General features: G+C 41.9%; 1 long non-coding RNA gene across 1 annotated transcript; it reads left to right on the top strand.

Annotated features, from left to right (window-relative positions):
• On the top strand, positions 1 to 15,045 carry LOC133065169 (uncharacterized). The gene is made up of 4 exons (XR_009694865.1): positions 1 to 135; positions 421 to 551; positions 6,538 to 6,919; positions 9,348 to 15,045. It is a non-coding gene; the product is annotated as an uncharacterized LOC133065169 (long non-coding RNA).
• The last annotated feature ends 908 nt before the right edge of the window (positions 15,046 to 15,953 follow it).

Here is a 15,953-nt window from a genome sequence, read left to right as displayed (position 1 = left end):
CTCACCCTTTCCACCAGCGCCTCCTCCATCTGTGCTTCCGCCCACCCCGCAGAGTGCAGTGAGCCAGGACCCTGACTTGGGCCAGCTGGCCACATCTTCACCTGATTGTCCCCTGACTGTACACCAGGGCTCTCTGTAAGTGTTACAAACTGGTTCCTGTCCTTGGCCTTTCTCAAACCAAGGTCATCCTCTTTCTCCAAAATACATCTCCTCCTCCTATGTCTCCACTGTCGGCGGGGCTTGTGGACGAGATGGTACCCTCTTGCTCTCAGGGCCTGAGGCTGGAATCTCAGACTCGGCCATGGTCCCTCCCCTCTCCCCATGTCTCCCCTGCACTTGGGGTCCGCTGCCCACTCCTGTCTCTCTGCCTTTCACGAACTCTCCAGGTGTTTTGTCTCATTTCTCCTGTCTCCTCATTAGGACCAGCCCTGGGGACCTCAGCCTCTGGCAAAGTGTTACAGAAACCTCTGCAATGGAAAACAAATGTAAGAAGAGGACAATATCTGGGTTTTGTGAGGGACTGAAACCAAGAACTAGAACCGAAAACCAAGGTACATCCAGAAATAAGAAATTAGCCTTTATAGGAGAGGAGGACTGGGGAGCGGAGGGGGCGTGGAGTGCTCCATCTACTGTAAGGGGTGAGCCCCACACGCCGCAGCCTGGCCCTCACACCTGCCCCCGATCTGCAGCTTCCTGCCTCACTACCTCACCTCACGGTACTTTCCCTCAAAAGCACCATGAACAGGAACTTCCCTGGTAGTGCAGTGTTTAAGACTCTGCCTTCCAGTGCAGAGGATGTGGGTTCCATCCCTGGTTGGGGAACTAAGATCGCATGTGACTCAGGGATACCGAGCCCATGCACCACAGCTACAGGGAAGCCCACGGTTCAGCTCAGTCCAGTCGCTCAGTCGTGTCCGACTGCGACCCCGTGAATCGCAGCACGCCAGGCCTCCCTGTCCATCACCAACTCCTGGAGCTTACTCAAACCCATGTCCATCGAGTCGGTGATGCCATCCAGCCATCTCATCCTCTGTCGTCCCCTTCTCCTCCTGCCCCCAACCCCTCCCAGCATCAGGGTCTTTTCCAATGAGTCAACTCTTCGCGTGAGGTGGCCAAAGTATTGGAGTTTCAGCTTCAGCATCAGTCCTTCCAATGAACACCCAGGACTGATCTTCTTCAGGATGGACTGGTTGGATCTCCTTGCAGTCCAAGGGACTCTCAAGAGTCTTTTCCAACACCACAGTTTAAAAGCATCAATTTTTCGGCGCTCAGCTTTCTTCACAATCCAACTCTCACATCCATACGTGACCACTGGAAAAACCATAGCCTTGAGTAGACAGACCTTCGTTGGCAAAGTAATGTCTCTGCTTTTTAATATGCTATCTATGTTGGTCATAACTTACCTTCCAAGGAGTAAGCATCTTTTAATTTCATGGCTGCAGTCACCATTCATAGTGATTTTGGAGCCCAAAAAAATAAAGTCTGACACTGTTTCCACTGTCTCCCCATCTATTTCCCATGAGGTGATGGGACCAGATGCCATGATCTTAGTTTTCTGAATGTTAAGCTTTAAGCCAACTTTTTCACTCTCCTCTTTCACTTTCATCAAGAGTCTTTTTAGTTCCTCTTCACTTTCTGCCATAGGGTGGTGTCATCTGCATATCTTGAGGTTATTGATATTTCTCCCAGCAATCTTTATTCCAGCTTGTGCTTCTTCCAGTCCAGCGTTTCTCATGATGTACTCTGCATATAAGTTAAATAAGTAGGGTGGCAATATACAGGCTTGATGTACTCCTTTTCCTATTTGGAACCAGTCTGTTGTTCCATGTCCAATTCTAACTGTTGCTTCCTGACCTGCATACAGGTTTCTCCAGAGGCAGGTCAGGTGGTCTGGTATTCCCATCTCTTTCAGAAGTTTCCATACTTTATTGTGATCCACACAGTCGAAGGCTTTGGCATAGTCAATAAAGCAGAAATAGATGTTTTTCTGGAACTCTCTTGCTTTTTCAATGATCCAGCGGATGTTGGCAATTTGATCTTTGGTTCCTCGGCCTTTTCTAAAACCAGCTTGAACATCTGGAAGTTTACGGTTCACGTATTGCTGAAGCCTGGCTTGGAGAATTTTGAGCATTACTTTACTAACGTGTGAGATGAGTGCAATTGTGTGGTAGTTTGAGCATTCTTTGGGATTGCCTTTCTTAGGGACTGGAATGAAAACGGACCTTTTCCAGTCCTGTGGCCACTGCTGAGTTTTCCAAATTTGCTGGCATATTGAGTGCAGCACTTTCACAGCATCATCTTTCAGGATTTGAAATAGCTCAACTGGAATTCCATCACCTCCACTAGCTTTGTTCGTAGTGATGCTTTCTAAGTCCCACCTGACTTCACATTACAGGATGTCTGGCTCTAGGTGAGTGATCACACCATCATGATTATCTGCATCGTGAAGATCTTTTTTTGTACAGTTCTTCTGTATATTCTTGCTACCACTTCTTAATATCTTCTGCTTCTGTTAGGTCCATACCATTTCTGTCCTTTATCGAACCCATCTTTGCCCGAAATGTTCCCTTGATATCTCTAATTTTCTTGAAGAGATCTCTAGTCTTTCCCATTCTATTATTTTCCTCTATTTCTTTGCACTGATCGCTGAGGAAGGCTTTCTTATCTCTCCTGGCTATTCTTTGGAACTCTGCATTCAAATGGGAATATCTTTCCTTTTCTCCTTTGCTTTTCCCTTCTCTTCTTTTCACAGCTATTTGTAAGGCCTCCTCAGACAACCATTTTGCCTTTTTACATTTCTTTTCCATGGGGATGGTCTTGATCCGTGTCTCCTGTACAATGTCATGAGCCTCCGTTCATAGTTCATCAGGCACTCTGTCTATCAGATCTGGTCCCTTAAATCTATTTCTCACTTCCACTGTGTAGTCATAAGGGATTTGATTTAGGTCATACCTGCATGGTCTAGTGGTTTTCCCTACTTTCTTCAGTTTAAGTCTGAATTTGGCAATAAGGAGTTCATGATCTGAGCCACAGTCAGCTCCAGGTCTTGTTTTTGCTGACTGTATAGAGCTTCTCTATCTTTGGCTGCAAAGAATATAATCAGTCTGATTTTGGTGTTGACCATCTGGTGATGTCCACGTGTAGAATCTTCTCTTGTGTTGTTGGAAGAGGGTGTTTGCTATGACCAGTGTGTTCTCTTGGCAAAATTCTATTAGCCTTTGCCCTGCTTCATTCCATACTACAAGGCCAAATTTGCCTGTTACTCCAGGTGTTTCTTGACTTCCTACTTTTGCATTCCAGTCCCCTATAATGAAAAGGACATCTTCCTTGGGTGTCAGTTCCAGAAGGTCTTGTAGGTCTTCATAAAACCGTTCAACTTCAGCTTCTTTAGCGTTACTGGTTGGGGCATAAGCTTGGATTACCGTGATATTGAATGGTTTGCCTTGGAAAGGAACAGAGATCATTCTGTCATTTTTGAGCCTGCATCCAAGTACTGCATTTCAGACTCTTTTGTTGACCAAGGTGGCTACTCCATTTCTTCTAAGGGATTCCTGCCCACAGTGGATATAATGGTCAACTGAGTTAAATTCACCCATTCCAGTCCATTTTAGTTCACTGATTCCTAGAATGTTGACATTTACTCTTGCCAACCACTTCCAATTTGCCTTGATTCATGGACCTCACATTCCAGGTTCCTATGCAATATTGCTGTTTACAGCATCAGACCTTGCTTCTATCACCAGTCATATCCACAACTGAGTATTGTTTTTGCTTTGACTCCATCTCTTCATTTTTTCTGGAGTTATTTCTCCACTGATCTCCAGTAGCCTATTGGGCACCTACTGACCTGGGGAGTTCCTCTTTCAGTATCCTATCATTTTGTCTTTTCATACTGTTCGTGGGGTTCTCAAGGCAAGAATACTGAAGTGGTTTGCCATTCCCTTCTCCACTGGACCACATTCTGTCAGACCTCTCCACCATGACCCGACCATCTTGGGTGGCCCCGCACGGCATGGCTTAGTTTCACTGAGTTAGACAAGACTGTGGTCCTGTGATCAGATTGGCTAGTTTTTTGTGATTATGGTTTTAGTGTGTCTGCCCTCTGATGCCCTCCCTCAGCGCCTACCCTCTTACTTGGGTTTCTCTTACCTTGGACGAGGGGTATCTTCTCACGGCCGCCCCTCCTGACCTTGAACGTGGAGTAGCTCCTCTCAGCCCTCCTGTGCCCACACAGCCGCCGCTCTTCGGAGGTGGGGTAGCTCCGCTTGGCCCCTGCCCCTGACCTCAGAAGCGCGCCGGCTGTGACGGACCGCGCAGAAGCGCGGCCGTGAGGAGCTACCCCTCGCCCAAGGTCATGGGTGGCGCCCGAGAGGAGCTACTCCACGTCCGGGAAGCCCGCACACCACAACAAAAGGTCCCACATGCTGCGATTAAGGCCTGAAACAGCCAAGTGAAAAAGCAAATATTAAAAAAAACCAAAAAACAAAAAACACGTATCATGAGCATTCCTGCTTCTCCTTCCTGGTACTAGTCAGAAAATTATGACTTTAAATCATAAGGGTTGTTAACAAGAGAGAGCAGGCCCAAATGGAGCCACTTGTTCTCAGCCCCATGTCAGCAAACTTAGTAACTTATTGCAGTCTCAACTCCCCTCAGAATGTAACCTTTAACCAGTCCGCCTGGAATTACCTGGTTAGTACTACTGAGATAATCTTCCCAGCAGGCCCTTTGGTCCCCGTAGGATGGAGACCTTGCCGGAAACATTGCCTTCTTCGATAATGATTTCTTTTTTCTGTCCTCTTTCTACCTTTGAAAACGCTTCCTTTCTTGTGTCTGGTGGAGTTCCTTCCTATTTTCAAGTGGGATGCTGCCAGATGCACAAATTATTTAAAAATCCAAGGACTTCCCTGGTGGTCCAGTGGTTAAGAACCCACCTTCCAAAGCAGGGAACAAGGGTTCAATCCCTGGTGCAGGAAGATCCCCACACACCATGGGGCAACTAAGCCCATGTGTCACAACTTACTGAGGCCACACACTTGAGACCCTGTGCTCTGCAACCAGAGAAAGCCTGCACACCGCAATCAAGACCCAGTACAGCATTTATATATATACAGATACACAAACACACACACCGAAGATACCAAATCCAATTTGATCTTTAAATTACTCAGTTGAAATTCTGTTCTTTAACAGATCTGGTGGCAGCAGCGGGACCAAAGAAGATTTCCAAGGGCTTTGGGGACAGTGAGAAACACAGAGAAACACACCCCTTGTGGGCTCACTCTCTCTCTCACTATTTCCGGGGCCATGGTTAAGCTCCCTCTCCATTCTGAATTCTGCTCTCTTTGCATCAAGTTCTCCCATTGAATTGGTTTCCCAGCCCAGGGCTTAGCAGGTCAGCTGGAGGTAGAAGGGAGCTCCATCTGGGACCTTAGTTGCTAGCCTTGGTTCAGTCTGCAATTCCCCATGTGTTTGCAGTCTCTTTCCCAGTTCTAGCCTGCTTACTGGCGTCTCCTGGGTTAGTCCACGCTGGGAATTACTGGTGATGCGCCTGGCCTTCTCTTGGCCAGGCTATAGGAACATCTTGTGGTTACTGCTCGTGTGTTAAAGGGCACATTTGTCTTGTTTTGTGTGGATAAAGGCTATCATTAATAAGAATGTATGCTCATTCGCTCAGTCGTGTCCAACTCTTTGCAACCTCATGGACTGTAGCCTGCTAGGTTCCTCCGTCCATGGGATTTCCCAGGCAAGAATCCTGGAGTGGACTGTCATTTCCTTCTCCAGGGAATCTTCCTGACACAGGGATCAAACCCACATCTTCCGTGTCTCCTGCGCTGCAAGCAAATTCTTTACCTCTGAGCCACCACTAGTTTGTAGTGTTAAGAAGGATCTCAGAGGCCAGAAAGCCACAAACATCGGTGGGCATGGATCAAACACTTAAAAGCCGTTGGACACTTTGACACCAAGCCCAAAGATGCCTGTGTCAGGATAGGCTGTTCACAGAACAGGTTAGACACTGGGTCACCTGCCAACCTCAAGAAAATGTGTGTGTGATGATGCGTGCTGTAAAACACCACACCATCCCCTGATCACACAACCCTTTGAGGGATTAGTTTCTCTCTGAATAACCCAAAGACTTAGTTAATGGGACCCTCAAGCGCCCCCACTTCTGGCACTCCTGCTTATTTTATGTCAAAAAACTGTGGTCCCAGAAGCTACAAACAGCTTCAAATATGGCCCCACACTTACTAAAGACAACCTAGAATTTTGTGTCCTGAGAACTTAGCTTGGTAACTGTCAGGTTGGGGACCCAAAATTATGACCAGACAGAGGGGTTGCACCCCATTTGTGGCTAAGGGTCCTAAGAAGCTACTTACCAGCTCTCAGGGGAATTACACCCTAGAATTATAATGGCCACCAGGAGGAATGTTCCAATTAGGTGAGATCATTTAAGAAGTACATTTAAAAATAAGAGTTTCTGAATTAAATGAACAGAATGAGCTACTTTTTTAATTGGTATGCAAAATCTTCCAACAGGCTTCAAGATTCCCAAATAGCTGCATCGAAAGATTCATTGTAAAAGGCTGAACGGGACTTCCCTGGTGGCTGAGGGATAAAGAATCTGCCTGCCAATGCAGGAGACATGAGTTTGATCCCTGGTCTCCGAAGATCCCACATGCTACAGAGAGCTCACCCCTTGCATCACAACTACTGAGTCTGTGCTCTAGAGCCCAGGAGCTGCAACTACTGAGCTCATGTACTGCAACTACTGAGCCTGTGCGCCTAGAGCCCTCGCTCCACAACAAGAGAAGCCACTGCAATGAGAAGCCTGCGCATCACAGCTAGAGAGTAGACCCTGCTCTCCACAGCTGGAGCAAGCCTGTGTGCAGCAATGAAGACCCCGCACAGCCCCAAATAAGTAAAATTAATAAAATTAAAAAAAACAAAGAGTCTCCCCTCCAGTGCAGGGGACATAGGGTCAATCCCTGGTTGGGGACACGGACTTCCCGCATGCTGTGGGGAGGCTGAGTCCGCACACCACTAGAGAAGACTGCGTGCTGCAACCGAGACCCAGCACCACCAAAATCTCTACAATAGAATAAATAAATAATAAAACCCAGTTCCTTTTGGATAGCAGCCATCCTGGCTGGCGTGTAATGGTACCTCATTGTGGTTTTGATTTGCATTTCTCTAATAATGAGTGATGTTGAGCATCTTTTCATGAAGTCTACAAGCAATAAATGCTGGAGAGGGTGTGGAGAAAAGGGAACCCTCTTACACTGTTGGTGGGAATGCAAACTAGTACAGCCGCTATGGAAAACAGTGTGGAGATTTCTTAAAAAACTGGACATAGAACTGCCATATGACCCAGCAATCCCACTTCTGGGCATACACACTGAGGAAACCAGATCTGAAAGAGACACGTGCACCCCAATGTTCATCGCAGCACTGTTTATAATAGCCAGGACATGGAAGCAACCTAGATGCCCATCAGCAGATGAATGGATAAGGAAGCTGTGGTACATATACACCATGGAATATTACTCAGCCATTAAAAAGAATTCATTTGAACCAGTCCTAATGAGATGGATGAAGCTGGAGCCCATTATACAGAGTGAAGTAAGCCAGAAAGATAAAGAACATTACAGCATACTGACACATGTATATGGAATTTAGAAAGGTGATAACGATAACCCTATATGCAGAACAGAAAAAGAGACACAGAAATACAGAACAGACTTTTGAACTTTGTGGGGGAATGTGAGGGTGGGATATTTCAAAAGAACAGCATGTATACTATCTATGGTGAAACAGATCACCAGCCCAGGAGGGATGCATGAGACAAGTGCTCCGGCCTGGTGCACTGGGAAGACCCAGAGGAATCGGGTGGAGAGGGAGGTGGGAGGGGGGATCGGGATTGGGAATACATGTAAATCCATGGCTGATTCATATCAATGTATGACAAAACCCACTGGAAAAAAAAAATAATAATAATAATAAAAAAAAATTAAAAAAAAAAAAAAAAAAAAAAAAAAAAAAAAACCCAGTTCCTAATTTCTCAGGAAAAAAAAAAAGCTGTTGATAAATTCAAGGTATATGAGATACCTAAAAAGAAAGGCTGCAAGACTGAAGTAACCTCTATTGTTCCCTGCTAGCCTCCTAATTTTAGCACTCGTTCTATTAATAGTAATCGTGGTCTAAACTGCCTTTCCACCAGAAAGAGACTATTTAAACAGTTACCTTTATTTATTTTTAAAATTGTATTTATTTTTTAATTGGAGGATAACTATTTTATAATATTGTGGTGGTTTTTTGACAAATATCAACATGAGTCGGCCATACATATACATGTGTCCCCTCCCTTTAAAATAATACCATCTGAAGCAATAGGACATTTCTTCATCTTTTACTCGTTGGTCAAAGGCCAAACCAAGGGCCAGAGTTTAAAATTTCTTAAACTCAGGCAGGATCTTTAAAAGTATTTGTAAATGGATTACTTCCTGAGATTAATGGATAGATTTTTTTAAAATACAATAAGATGGGAGGCAGGCCATTGATCTGACTGAACTAAGACCCTGATAGGAATTTTTGTTTTCAGCCCTTTTTCCCTAAACTAAAATAAAACAACCTACCTAGAGGGAAAGAAACTAACTGGGGTTAATGTAATTAGACCAGTAGATCATTTATGGTATCATTTAAGTTACAATCCAATTCCATGAGGCATTAGAAGCAAAGCTTCTACAAAACCATAAATGCAACTCTAGAAGCAATTCACAGCCCATTTATCTTTACAATCCACCGAACCTCATCTATTCTTCTCATAATGCCTGTACACATTATAAAAGATCAGGATATTGGAAACGAAATTGTCCTGTACTTATGAAAAGGAAGAAAAATGTTAACTATAATTATCCTAGATTTCTAATGATAGATATATATACACTCCAAAACTCTGAGAGAAAAAACTTGCATTCTTTCTCTGTTCCCTGAACTTGTAAATCTTATCATGTCTTTGAAATGTAAACACAGTCCATGATCTCTGGAGACTGAAGGAAAAATAAAAAGGGAAAGAGGCATTTTAAAAATACCAACTGCTGTAAATGTTCGCCTGCCACATCCTCCATAAGATGACTTGTCCACAGCAAATATATATCTTAAGTCTTCTTCACGAATAGCAAAGAAACATTAGCCATCTGAGTGGATAAACTTAGCTAATCCCAACTGCTATTTATAAATCAGTGAGTTTTTTCATTGTTATACTTGATTCATGGCTAAAATTTTTGAATGAGCATTATAAGATCTCTGTTTGTACATTTATGATGTATGTTTTTCTATGTTTTTTCCAGTAGTCATGTACGGATGTGAGATGCAGACCATAAAGAAAGCTGAGCACCAAAGAACTGATTCTTTCAAACTGTGGTGCTGGAGAAGACTCTTGAGAGTCCCTTCGACTACATGGAGATCAAACCAGTCAATTCTAAAGGCCATCAACCCTGACTATTTATTGGAAGGGCTAATGCTGAAACTCCAATACTCTGACCACCTGATGTAAAAGAGGGGACTCATTGGAAAAGACCCTGATGCTGGGAAAGATTGAAGGCAAAAGGAGAAGGGGGAAGCAGCGGATGAGATGGTTAAATAGTATCACAGACTCAGTGGACATGAATCTGAGCAAACTCTGGGAGAGTGAAGGACAGGGCACCCTTGGCGTGCAGCCGTCCATAGGGTTGCAAAGAGCTGGCCACAACTTAGCGACTGAGTAATAACAAATGTTTTCAATACGGTATTTTTCTACTTCTGAATGGTTACTACAATTAATTTGTAAAAGAGCTCTATTTAATTGGCTTAAACAAGCAAGCACCTATATAAATTTACTAGTCATAAAAACTTTCAAAAATATAATAGAAACGAATCCAAATATTTTTCAAGTTCACATGATCCAAGATGATTTTCAATACATAAAAGCAAGTTTCTATTTGTTGGTTTGATTAATACAGACATGTCTTTGGAGTTATCAGCATTAAGTATAATGATTTTATTCTACCTACGTTTACTAAAAGTCAAATAAGCCCATGTTATCTCTGCTATAGGGACTTCCCTGCTGGCTCAGTGGTAAAGAATCTGCCTGCGATGCAGGTGACCTGGGTTCAATCCCTGGGTTGGGAAGGTTCCCCTGGAGAAGGAAATGGCAACCCACTCTAATATTCTTGCCTGGAGAATATAAAATTTTTCAGAAAAAAATACATATAACTTGAAATGATGGCTAACTGCTTTAATGTCTCATGAAATTTTCATGAGTAATCTAAGTATGTTCATTAAGAACAATAGATATAGATGAGATAAAAGGTTTTAGATGAACTCTTTAGTGATAACTGTTTCATATGTCTATTTACATAATTTCCCAAATCTCTTTGGTAACTTACACCATTAGTGTTTTCAGAGTTAAATTAAATGATGGAAATTCACTGAATACTTGGATTATTTCCAAGTAAGATAAAATAATGAAATATTAATTACTGAACCCAGGTTTATTCATTTTTGGCTTCCTTTTATAGAAAAAGTAAAGACATTTGGGATTATTAGTAAGCATGTTCTATAAAAATTGTACTATGAAGAGATGTATTTGTAGAAATTATTAAAATTATTTCTGAATTTGCCAAGTCACAGAATGCTACAGGTAAGAAACAGTTCAAAATTGTTTACTATTTTTTTTTTTGTTTACTATTTTATTTTCACTAGAAATTAAGGTTTATGAGGGTTAAAAAATCTTGAAAAAATTTAATTATTTCTAGTTATTAGAAATAATAAGGGCAATAGCTCTGTATGCAAAGAAAGTAGAATATGTGTTTGGCCAAAAGAAGATATAAAATATGGAGGTGTGTCTTGTTAAGGAAAATGAAAATAATTTTGTCCTACAACAAAGTTGGTTATTTCAGAATGTGAAGGAAAAAAATGAAGGAAAAACTATAAACAGAAAGTTGAGAGGAAAGAGAAAAAGAAAAAAAGAGAGGGGGGAGAAAAGAGGAAATCTCATGTGGTCAAGTTGGCTAAAAACTGAATTGTTATGACAAGAGTTTAAAAATTAAACCTTAATATCAGTAGTGTACTTATAGAAAGCTAAAGCTTAAGTTTCCCTTGTTTGCTAAAAGGACAAATGCTTCTTGGACTAATGATCAGCTCTTGATAAGAGATCATGAAAGGTTTTCCTTCACCTTCTGGATAGCTTACTTAGAAAACAAAGATTTTGTGTTTTACCAAGTGTCTTCACCAGGTCTTTGATTAATTTAAAAAATTGAGTCTTCTTGATATTAAAAGAGCTAAGTTTTACTCACAACTATGTACTCTCCCACATATATCTTTGAAATCTTTTGTTGCTATTTTAGTTAAGTAGCTAATTAAGTATATTTCATAATGATCTGTGATCCTATTTAGTCAAATGTCCAAATCTTTTTTTATAATTTTGAGAAAATTGCCCAAATTCAAATTCTAAATGAAATCTTTTTTGACCTAGAAGTAACCTTTTGATTTTCCAGAAGGACCCCGGAACATCTCAGAAGATTTGTTCTCTCTCTTTTATAAAAAGAAGGATACTAAAACAATTAGGCTTATTTGATTTGTTAAATTATGTGAAAGCTTTATTAGACAAGTAATGCTAAATCTTCTTAGATTATATTTGTGGGGATATACGTTATTATTATAAATGTTTCAGAAATTATATGAAATTTCTAAAATTCTGGTATGTCCTGGTATAATGCTATTGTCATAATTCTAGTTATTATCTTAAAATGCTGGGCTATAGGAATAACCAAATTTTTTCTGTCAATTCCACTACAATGAACTTTCATCAAATCTTTAACAATGGCCATTTTTAAGAAGTCTTTTGTCATTTATAAAGAGTTATTGCTTTACTCTGATGTTTTTGCAAAAGTGCTTCATCTTCATGAGGATTCATGGTAAGAATTTTTGACAACTACAGGTTTATCATAAATGGAAGATCAAAAAACTGACCTGGGTAAGAATTTCCAGAACTAATAGACAAACTGGATTCAAGCAGAACAAAAACTGGTAACACGGAACTGAACAAACTGAGGAATATGACTATAACTTTTATGACTTTTTGTTTTAATATATTGCTGGTTCCTTAATGTTTTGCTTTTCTGGATTTAAGGAAAGTTCTTCTCTCATGCTATGTATGATTTACAACAATTTGATAAAATATATCTTTGTAGAGTGAAAATCACTCAGTCATGTTCAACTTTTTGTGATCCCATGGACTGTAGCCCGCCAGGCTCCTCTGTCCATGGAATTCTCCAGGCAAGAATACTGGAGTGGATTGCCATTCCCTTCTCCAGGGGATCTTTCCAGCCCAGGGATCAAAAAGGGGTCTGCTGCATTGCAGGCAGATTCTTTACCATCTCAGCCACCAGGGAAGCCCATACCTTTGTAAGCAAAGCTGAAACAGTCACCTTTGTCCCTCCCTGACACCTTCAGAATTTGGAAGCTCTTAAATATCCTTTTCATGGCAACATAGTTATTTGTATAAATTCAGTTTAAAAATCTGTTCTCCTTGTAACAGGACACAATTGGAAAAACTGGTTATATTACCAAGGCTTTCACAGAATTGTCATATTTGAGAAAGATACACAGAGACTCAGTTATGACCTTTAAGAAACTAAGATTGACTTTTTGGAGCTAATAAGAACCCTTGGAAAAATTGACCTGATATCTTGCGTACAAGGTTCTGGCAAAATAATCATAAAGAGAATCTATATGGCCAGTCGCTTTTCTTGCCACACTTATGTAATCAGACCAAGTTTAACGCAAACAAATTAGTTTTATGGTGATTATCTTTGATAAAGAAATGGGGGTAATCGTAAACAGAAAAATTATATTCGTACCTTTGTCTACATTAGATTCTAGGCCTGATAACTTTCTTTGAGGTTATGATATATACCTGTAAATTGGAATGGATCCTAAATTCTAGTTTCTTCAAATATCTAGCCAGGACTCTCCAAACTAACTTTTTCAGTCTTCTCCCACTCTTGATTTGGAATCAGTAAGAACAAAGATGGGCTTCCCAGGTGGCACGAGCGGTAAAGAACCCGCCCGTGCAGGAGATATGAGACACGGGCTCGATCCCTGAGTTGGGAAGTTCCCCTAGAGGAGGGCATAGCAACCCACCCCTGGAAAATTCCATGGACAGAGGAGCCTGCCATGTTGCAGTCCATGGGGTCACAGAGAGTCAAACACAAATGAAGCGAATTAGCACGCACACACACGAACAAAGACGGCCCTTGACTTTCCTCGGAAGAGGCTAGACCAGGTCCTCCTCATCCCCAGATGGCAGCCAAACTTCAGGGATTTGAACTTCGGATACACACTTTAACTTCTGTCCTGTGCAGACCCTAGAGACCTCTGAATCAAATGGATGGGGGAGAGAAATAACTGGCATCGATGTAGACTGCTTCGTCCCAAGATGCTGAATCAAGACTTCATTCTTTAACTAAACATGAAACACTTTATTCTTCTCTTTTTTCCCTTTACACTGGCATGGGCTTAGAAAGATAACACTACTTGTATCTCCCAGACCACTGCCAGTGAGGCAGGGGTGGAACCTCCAGAATTTAGAACTTTTGATTTCAGGCCAGAAGAAAACCTAACTGAACTGTGGCTTGAAAGGGAAAATGCAATAATCCCTGGGTGAATCCATTTACAGTGTCACCTGAGCGGAAGTGGTTTGTGCCCTGACAGGATTTATCTTTGTCTGTGGTGCTTATCACTCTCCTTGAACCTATGAACGTCCAGACGCTGTGCACGGTCAGGCAATGACCTTGAGGTTCTCTAACTGTGCCCCCATGTGTGGTGCTAAGTTGCTTCAGTAGTGTCTGACTCTCTGTGATCCTGTGGACAATAGTCGGCCAGGCTCCTCTGTCCATGTCTGGCTCCTCCTGGCATGACCAACACCACTTTCTCCACCTGGATTAACATTTCTGGGAGCTGGAAACTCAAGTTTCATAAGATCACCAAGCAAGCCCCTTGGCTTTAAAGGTCACTTTCATTGGAGCCTTTCTTTGACTTATGTGACTTTGGTCAGTTTGGGTCTTAAGGACCATGGCTCTGAAGTGCACTCCAGACCTTGGAAATTCTTCTGCTTATAATAACTATAGCAATCCTTGGTGCACCATAGTCTCTCAAAATCTTTAAATGCACGTTTGCAGCTGCCAAGCACCAAGCAATGACCTCCCTAAGAATGGAACATCAATAAATGAATGAAGACAATGACCAACTTAAACACAGTAAACCTGAAGTCATGGCTTGTAAATATCACAGAGACTCAGAAGAAAAAGGACCGGATCTACGAATACACACAGAGGATCAACAAAACCTGTGAGAACTACAAAGCAGCAGATAAGAATGCTGCTGAAGCTTTAAATTTTGATTCCATCTCTCAGCTAAGCTGAGTGTCTGAAAGAAAGAGAAGATAGTCATTGTTTAGTCACTAAGTCAGGTCCTACTCTTTTTGCGACCCCATGGACTGTAGCCCACCAGCTTCCTCTGTCCATGGAATTCTCCAGGCAAGAATACTGGAGTGGGTTGCCATTTCCTACTCCAGGGCATCTTCCCAACCCAGGGACCAAACTAGTGTCTTCTGCATTGGCAGGCGCTGTCTTTACCGCTGAGCCACCTGGGAAACCAAAGAGGGGAATTGTTAAAAGGAAACAGCAGGCCTGAAATGGAGTCACTGTGCTAAACTCCAAGTCAACAATATAAGACTTGACACCTAAGCTAACTGCAGTGTCAACCACTCAGGAATATAAACTTTAACCAATCCATTCGGAGTTAACTGGTCAGCACCGGTGAGGCAATCCACCTGACGGGCCCTTCCATCTTCCTTAGGAAACCTTGCCTGAAACAATGCATTCTTTGCTAATAATTTGCTTTTTCTGCCCCATTTATGCCTTTAAAAACTTCCCGTTTCTACAGCTCACCTGAACGCCTTCCTATATTGCCAGGTGGGATGTTGTCCAATTCATGAATTATTTAATAAAGCCAATTTGATCTTTAAATTTACTCAGTTGAATTTTTATTGTTTAGCAGGGATCTAATGCAGTAAAAATGTCTCAAAAAAGAAATGTAACCAAGCAGGGCCGTATAGGGTCTTCTTGGACCCCTCTCTCACCCCCAATGTCCTTTGCCTCTTGTCTGTAAGAAAACTTTAGACTCCTAGGTCTTCCCAGAGTTGTGAAGAATAATTGTAATCAGAGAAGTGAGAAAATGCAGAAAGAAAGGAAAACAGTCAAGATGAAATAGTAATAGTTTAACCATTAAAGAAAGTCAAGAACCTTTGTTTCCTCCTCAAGGACTATAGATAATATTCTGAGCCATGTCCTTTGAGCTGTTTTGCAAATACTGAAACCCCACAGGGTGGAAGTTAACCCTCTGCTCCCACAAGCACATACACCCCAGACCGGTTGGACCAGAAGGTTGGTAGTGTTAACTGCTGGTTATCTCATCACCAACCAATCGGCTGGTTGATTGGTCAACTCCACCCCCATCTTTAAAAACTATTCTCTAAAAGCGTCAGGGAGTTCAGATCTTTTAAGCACCAGCTGCCTGGACTCCTTGTTTGGCGCCTACAATAAACTGTGTCCCTTTCCTTCATCACAACCTGATTTCAGTAGATTGGCTTTACTACACATGGGCAAATGGACCCAAGTCAGGTTTGATAACAAAAGTGTATCTCTTTAAGTTGAAGGCCTCTTTTTCAATAAGACAGATGTAAAAATGAGACAATATATCTGAATCTTTCTAGAAAACATGCTTTGGTTTATAATTAGACTATATGGCATAGAGGTTTCTCCCACTACAGACTGAATGGGTCCTAGGAATGAAGGAATTCTCTCTAATGGGCAGCAGTTCTTGTTTTGTTTAACAAGAACTCTTGGGGCAGA

This window comes from Dama dama, chromosome 11, assembly GCF_033118175.1.
Source record: "Dama dama isolate Ldn47 chromosome 11, ASM3311817v1, whole genome shotgun sequence".
In the NCBI taxonomy this organism is placed as follows: domain Eukaryota; kingdom Metazoa; phylum Chordata; class Mammalia; order Artiodactyla; family Cervidae; genus Dama; species Dama dama.
Note: the sequence above shows the minus strand (reverse complement) of the source record. Positions and strands in the feature narration are given on the sequence as shown.